Source organism: Nicotiana tabacum, chromosome 17, assembly GCF_000715075.1.
Source record: "Nicotiana tabacum cultivar K326 chromosome 17, ASM71507v2, whole genome shotgun sequence".
NCBI classification, from domain to species: Eukaryota; Viridiplantae; Streptophyta; class Magnoliopsida; order Solanales; family Solanaceae; genus Nicotiana; species Nicotiana tabacum.
Window position 1 is genome coordinate 122,518,137 of NC_134096.1, and position 9,070 is coordinate 122,527,206.

The window sequence follows — 9,070 nt, forward strand, 5'->3', positions numbered from 1 at the left end:
TCTACCTTGAATCCTTATGATCGAGCTTTAACTATGCTCAAGTCGATATCTTCAATACCTGGCTCTGCACAAAAATGTGCAGAAGTTTAGAGTGAGTACACCACAACGGTGCCCAGTAAGTATCAAGACTAACCTCAATGGAGTAGAGACGAAGTACAGTCAAGACACTCACTGGTCTAATAACCTGTGCAATATAATATACAAAATAATAGAAAACAAATAATAATAAAGGCAGGATAAAACAACCAGTGATATGCACAACGAACAACAAGAACACCATTAATATCACTCAACAATTAATAAACACAATTACACCCAATTAAATCAAGCCCTTCAAATAAATGTCTTTCACATAGTTCTTCCAAATAACTCTCTTTCAAATATAATTCTCTCAAATAATTATTTTTCAAATATAATTCTTTCAATAAATATTTTCAAATACAATTTCCTCAAATAAATATCTTTCAAAATACAATTCTTTTATATGATACTTTCTAAGTAAAAATCATTTCAAATAAATATTTTGAATATAATTGTTTCAATTAAAAAGTCACCATGTGACACCTTATTTCAAAATCATCACAATACGGGTCTCATCCAATTTTCATATTTTTCGTAAATACGGGTCTTAGCCCATTTTTATATTTCCACGGCACCTCGTGCCCATAATTAAATCATCATATTTTTCCGGCTCGTCGTGCCCTCATTCTATATCACAACTGCACGGACAATTCACGTGCCAAATATCATTATCATTTCATCACAGCACCTCGTGCCCACATTTTATATCACAACTGCACGGACAATTCACGTGCCAATATCCCCATTTCATATCACAATTCACGGCACCTCGTGCCCACATTTCATTTTATAAACCGCCTGACAATAGCCAGAGGCTCCCAATTTCAACAAAATCAGATTATTATCAATTTACTAACAACAAGACAAGTTGCACAAGGTATAAAATAAACACAAGAAAATCACATCACATGAAAATTTTCAACACCACAAACCCACATCATCACATATCGTCCCTGACAATAGCCACCCTTATCGCTCCTATAGCCACCCTTATCGCTCCACCCAGACAATATCAATAGCCAACGAACACAACAGTCAAATGCCACCCTTATAACCACATAATATCAACGGTGAAATGCCACCCTTATCTCCCCAAAATAACAACTCACACAACATAACAATTTACACGGAAAATTATCACAACATAACAAAAATCAATTTATATCACAATTTGCCCAATGGCCACAACCAAATTTCAAAGATACAACCAAGTCAATTAATTTCACAGTAAATAGCCAAATGCTCCACACAATGTGTACAACACCCAAAAATAATCAATAGAGATAGAAATTACTCAACATAAAGCAAAGTCTTCATAAAAGATCAAATTTTCAATAATTATATAAACACCTCTTCTTAAGCTCATTTAATTAATTATTTGCAGAGGGAGAAATCCAAAATGAAATTAAATTCTAATAATTATCAAGGCAGCAAATTCACGAAATTTCATAAATAATCAAATAACAATCACATCACATTGTCATATAACAACAGAGTCAACAACAAAGGTTTAGACACGACAAGTAGATAAAATATATGCCAACAATTATCCAATTTACTACACAATATGCTCAAGACTTTAACTCAATACAATTTGCACATATAAACCAAGTACGTACTCGTCACCTCACATACATGATTTTCAATTACCCAAGTTGCAAATAAGACTCAATGCCTAAGGGGAATTTCCCCCACTCGAGGTTAAGCAAGACACTTACCTCCTTGAAGTTATGTCGATGTTCCAAAATCGCCTTCTTGCTTGAATTGACCTCCTGACAGCTCAAATCTATCCAAATTAATTGTATAACCTCATTAAAATTCATCGGAAATAATTCCGGACTATAATACGTCGACTTAAAAATTTTATTCCAAAAAGTCAACAAAAGTCAACGCGGGATTCGCCCCTCGGGACCCGACATAATTTTCATGAAATCCGAACACCCATTCCGATACGAGTTCAACTATACCAATTTTATCGAATTCCAATAAAACCTCTACTTCCAAATCTTAAATTTTAGTTTTTGAAAGATTTTACAAAAATCTTGATTTTTCCTCCATTAAATCCGAATTAAACGATGGATTCAAAGACATAATTATGAAAATTAATCAAAACTGGATAAGAATCACTTACCCCAAACACCCACGTAAGAATCTCTCCAAAAATCGCCTTCTACCGAGCTCCAACTTTGATTTTGAGTTATGAACTCAAACCCCCATTTTTTGGACTTTTAATTCTGCCCAGATACTCCTTCTTCGCGTTCGCGACCACTCCTTCGCGTTCGCGAAGGCCAAAAATCCAGCTGGCTCCAATCCTTCTTCGCGTTCGCGAAGGCCAACTGCTTCTGCCCCATCATTTCCTCTTCGCGTTCGCGAAGTCCTCGTCGCGTTCACGGAGATCAGCTGACCAACTGCTTCGCGTTCGCGTAGGCCAAACGACCCAGGCCCCTATCTTCCTTTTCTTCTTCGCGTTCGCGTTGCCTAGGCCGCGTTCGCGAAGGCTTGCCCTATTCCTTCTTCGCGTTCGCGTTCGCGAAGGACAAATCATCAGCCCCTCAAACTCATCTTCGCAAACACGGGACTTCCTTCGCGTTCGCGAAGAAGGAAACCAGGCTTCAGCAACAACAGTCCAAACTACTCTAATTTCGTCCGAAACCACTCCGAAACACACCCGAGCCCCTCGGGACCCTGTCCAATCATGCTAACCAGTCCCATAACATATCACGGACTCGCTCGAGGTTTCAAATCGCATCAAATTACACCGAAAATACAAATCGCACCACAAATCGAACTTATGAACTTCAAAAACTTCCAACTTCTAAAACTCGTGCCGAAACCAAACCAACCCGGAATGACGTCAAATTTGGCAGGCAAGTCCCAAATAACATAACAGAGTTGTTCCAACTCTCGGAATCGCATTCTGACCCCGATATCAAAATGTCAACCCCCGGTCAAACTTTTCAAAATTTTAAGTTTCGCCATTTCAAGCTTAATTCCACTACGGACCTCCAAATAATTTTCCGGACACGCACCTAAGTCCAAAATCATCATACGGAGCTAACGGAACTCCATTCCGGAGTCTTCATACAGTTCTGACTACGGTCAAAATCCTAAGACCTAAGCTCTCTTTTTAGGAACTAAGTGTCCCAAATCACTCCGAATCATCCGTAATTCAAACTTGACCACAAACGTGGGTCATAATACATATCGCGAGGTTGCTCAAGACCTTAAGTCACTGAATGGGATGTAAATTCTTAAAACGACAAGTCGGGTCGTTACATTCTCCACCTCTTAAACAAACGTTCGTCCTCGAGCGTACTAAGAATCTTTCTGAGGACTTTAAATTACTGAGTATATTCTTGCGCACATACTTGTGAGTGATTTTATATTCCCGCAATTTAACACGGGTCCGACAACGCCATCTCAATTGAGATTATTTCTTTTCTCCATTCTTATAAGCTTTAAAGCAAAATCACTAACTCTCCAATCATTTCCAAAAATGCCTAAATTCTCACAACACCACACAATATTAGTCTCAACTGGCTATAACAACTCGGTCCTATGCACATATAAATTTCCTCAATAGTGTTGAAGTAATTCAAAAATTTCTCTGGGGTGCTACATTATTCCCCGCTTAGGATCATTCGCCCTCAAACACATAACATAATTTATCTCTTCCTTTGCAAATCTCAATCCCCCAAATTTTACTAACTCCCAAATTTTTTAGAAATTTCGGCAGAGTCTCCCCTGTAATTGGGCCTATCCACCTGCCAGAGTAACACCCAAACAACTCCTAATAACATATCCGCAATCCAACAAAATACCACAGGGTATATATCAATAACAATAATCTCAACATTGCCTAATCATAATGATATCAGGACATGAAGCACATCATATGTATACTCATCACCACATCTCTGGTCTTAAAAGTTGTTCATAATTAATTCCAACATCATCAATTAATCTCATATTAATCATCACCTCGTTTCGAATTTTTACAACACTGACAACAGAACGTGAGGCATGAAGACCTCATGATTACTTACCCGGATTAATGAGTCATATTTAACGCTCACCTCATAGGCTAAAACTCAATATTTACAGCACAAAAATGGATGAATATGAACAGAAAATATACAAGCATTATCAAATAAGCCTAACAGGCATGACTCCCTATTAATATTATTACACAAATTAAATTTCACGAGGGAGAATTTTAAACTCATAAACATTTCACCACAAGGACCTCGTCCTTAAATAACTTCCATCGCGGCTTGCAGCCCGGTTTAAATATTTCACATCATATATGAAATTCGAGGATCTAGTCCTCAACTCCGAGTCACAAGTATTTTGCACATTGTGCCAACTAAAATTTTCAATTTCCTTTCTTCTTTTCAATATATTTCATAAATAATTTTCACAACATATAATGAACCCTCATACCGGTAGGGCGTATAATTCATAAAAATTGGAATCAATTATTCCGAAACACATTAAACCCACTGTATCGAATAATAAAATTTTGCTTTTGGACTTATAGCCCTCAATGTTACACAAAAATAAAATGACAGACATAGGTTCACATTTTTAAATCTCCCAACAGGGATACACATATAAGTGGGTCAAAAATTTACGAAGCTCACCATACGTGGAGCATCATAGGAGGACTCACCTCAATATTCAGAACCGAATCAAATTAAGGAAAATATCTTTTATAATAAAATCATGATCGTACCTGTAACGACACCATCTGGTGTATTGGCCTCAGCCAAATCATAGTGATTAAATCAACGGGTCAGGCCTCCACCTCTTAGGCGCCCACTACCCGCCTGTCCTCCACCTCTAGCTGACTGTGCCGTGGAGTATCAACTGGAATAAAGCTTGTAGCTGGAGTGTTCTGTTGAAATCTACCCCTCCCAAGTCTGGGACAATCTCTCATGATATGCCTAGTATCACCACACTCATAACAACCCCTCTGAGGTCGCGGCTGGTCGTACTGAGTCTGTGCCGGATAACTGGAATAACCACTGTAAGAATCTCGTGTCGGTGGTGCACTGTAAACTGAAGCACTCCGAGTAATCTGGTGTGCGGACTGAGCTGACTGGCTGCTCGAGCCTCCGCTATAATGGGTTTTAGCTGAAGAGTAAAATCCACTGAACCCTTCAGATCTTCGAAACCTTTTGGCCTCCTTAGACTCCATTTCCTCGCCTAAAACACCCTCAATCTTCCTTGCAATCTCCACTACTTGTTGAAATGGAGCATCAGTTTGCAACTCTCGAGCCATACATATTTTAATATCATAATCGAGCCCCTCAATGAATTTGCGGACCCGTTCTCTGATTGTAGGAACTAAGATAGGTGCATGACGGGCTAACTCACTGAACCTGATAGCATATTCTGACACTGTCAAAGTGCCCTGACGCAACCGTTCAAACTCTGTGCGCCACGCATCTCTGAGAGTCTGGGGAACAAACTCTTTCAAGAACATGTCCAAAAATTGAGCCCAGGTTGGTGGTGTGGCATCGGCCGGTCTACCTTCTTCATAGATTTGCCACCACCGATACGCCGCGCCTGACAGTTGAAATGTAGTAAAGGCAACTCCGCTCACCTCCACAATACCCATGGTGCGGAGAATACGGTGACAATTTTCTAGAAATTCTTGGGCATCCTCTGTAGCTGTACCACTGAAAGTAGGTGGACTATACCTCTTAAACCTTTCAAGTCTCTTTTGTTCTTCTTCTGATGCCTCGGGCCTAACCTCAGGTCGAACCGGAATAACAGGTTGTACCGGTACTACACCCGGAACCTGACCAACGTGAACCTGTTGCTCTGGAGTGGTGGTAGTAGTCTGAGTTACTCTCCTAATCTGCGAAATATTTGGTTCAACAGAGATCAATCCCGCCTAAGTTAATGTACCAAACATACTCAGGAACTGTGCTAAGGTCTCCTGAAGTCCGGGGGTAACAACAGGTGCTTCTGGTACCTGTCCCCCAACTGGAGTTACTAGTGGCTCCCCATATGTTGTTCTGACAGGTGCTCTAGTCGCAGCACGTGCCCTTCCTCGACTTCTACATCGGCCTCTACCTCAGCCTCTACCTCTTGCAACGCTAGCAGTATGTGCGGATGCCTGCTCAGCTAACCCCGTAGCACGTGTCCTCACCATCTGTGAGAGAATGGAGATACAAAGGTTCAAATTTCAAATTCAACAAATTCCGCACGACAATGATGAAAGAAATGGAAATTGCCTAACAGTTCTGTAGCCTCTCGAAGATAAGTACAGTAGTCTCCGTACCGATCCACAAGACTCTACTAGACTCGTTCGTGACTCATAGAACCTATGAACCTAGAGCTCTGATACCAACTTGATACGACCCAAAATCCAACCACAGATGTCGTGATGGCACCTAATCTCTAAGACTAGGTAAACCGATTTCTATTACATTTTGAAGCCATTTTTTTTTAAATCTAACAGCGGAAAGAATAACAATACACAACCTCTCAAGACTGGTAGTACTGAGTCACGAACTCTAACTGAATACATGGAATGATCACGAGGACCGAATATACAATACTGTTTGATTACAAATTAACAGTACAATTAAATTAAAAGGCTCCAAGGGACTGCGACGGCCAAGCAGGTCTACCTTGAATCCTTATGATCGCGCTTTAACTCTGCTGAAGTCCGATATCTTAAATACTTGGCTCTGCACAAAAATATGCAAAAGTGTAGAGTGAGCACACCACAGCGGTGCCCAGTAAGTATCAAGACTAACCTCAATGGAGTAGAGACGAGGTACAGTCAAGACACTCACTAGTCTAATAACCTGTGCAATATAGTATACAAAATAATAGGAAATAAATAATAATAATAAAGGCAGGATAAAACAACCAGTGATATGCACAACGGACAACAAGAACACCATTAATATCACTCAATAATTAATAAACACAATTACACTCAATTAAATCAAGTCCTTCAAATAAATGTCTTTCACATAGTTCTTCCAAATAACTCTCTTTCAAATAAAATTCTCTCAAATAATTATTTTTCAAATATAATTCTTTCAATAAATCTTTTCAAATACAATTTCCTAAAATAAATATTTTTCAAAATACAATTCTTTTATATAATACTTTCTAAGTAAAAATCCTTTCAAATAAATATTTTGAATATAATTCTTTCAATTAAAAAGTCACCATGTGACACCTCATTTCAAAATCATTAAAATAGGGGTCTCAGCCCATTTTCATATTTTTCGTAAATACAGGTCTCAACCCATTTTCATATTTTCACGGCACCTCGTGCCCATAATTAAATCATCATATTTGCCCGGCACGTCGTGCCCTCATTCAATATCACAACTGCACGGACAATTCACGTGCCAAATATCATTATCATTTCATCACAACACCTCGTGCCCACATTTTATATTACAACTGCATGGACAATTCACGTGCCAATATCCCCATTTCATACCACAATTCACGGCACCTCGTGCCCACATTTCATTTTATAAATCGCCTGGCAATAGCCACAGGCTCCCAATTTCAACAAAATCAGATTATTATCAATTTACTAACAAAAAGACAAGTTGCACAAGGTATAAAATAAACACAAGAAAATTACAACATCACATGAAATTTTTTAACACCACAACCCCACATCATCACATATCGTCCCTGACAATAGCCACACTTATCGCTCCTATTGCCACCCTTATCCCTCTTATATCCACCCTTATCGCTCCGCCCAAACAATATCAATAGCCACCTTTATCGCTCCTATTGCCGCCATTATCGCTTCTATAGCCACTCTTATCACTCCGCCCAGACAATATCAATAGACAACAAACACAATATAGAAATGCCACTCTTATAACCACATAATATCAACGGTGAAATGTCACCCTTATCTTCCCAAAATAACAACTCACACAACACAACAATTTACACGAGAAATTATCACAACATAACAAAAATCATTTCATATCACAATTTTTTCAATGGCCATAACCAAATTTCAAAGATACAACCAAGTCAATTAATTTCACAGTAAATAGCCAAATGCTCCACACAATGTGTACAACACCCAAAAACAATCAATAGAGATAGAAATTACTCAACATAAAGCAAAGTCTTCATAAAAGATCAAATTTTCAATAATTATATAAACACCTCTTCTTAAGCTCATTTAATTAATTATTTGCAGAGGGAAAAATCCAAAATAAAATTAAATTCCAATAATTATCAAGCCAACAAATTCACGAAATTTCATAAATAATCAAATAACAATCACATCACATTGTCATATAACAACAGAGTCAACAACAAGGGTTTAGGCATGACAAGTAGATGATAAAATATATGCCAACAATTATCCAATTTACTACACAATATGCTCAAGACTTTAACTCAATAAAATTTGCACATATAAACCAAGTACGTACTCGTCTTTCAATTACCCAAGTTGCACATAAGACTCAATGCCTAAGGGGAATTTCTCCCACTCGAGGTTAAGCAAGACACTTACCTCCTTAAAGTTATGCCGATGTTCCAAAATCGCCTTCTTGCTTGAATTGACCTCCTGACAGCTCAAATCTATCCAAATTAATTGTATAACCTCATTAAAATTCATCGGAAATAATTCCGGACTATAATACGTCGACTGAAAAAATTTATTCCAAAAAGTCAACAAAAGTCAACGCGGGATCCGCCCCTCGAAATCCGATATAATTTTCATGAAATCCGAACACCCATTCCGATACGAGTTCAACCATACAAATTTTATCGATTTCCAATAACAACTCGACTTCCAAATCTTAAATTTTCATTTTTGGAAGATTTTACAAAAATTTCAATTTTTCCTCCATTAAATCCGAATTAAACGATGGATTCAAAGACATAAACATGGAAATTAATCAAATCTGGATAAAAATCACTTACCCCAAACACCCACGCAAGAATCTCTCCAAAAATCGCCTTCTATCGA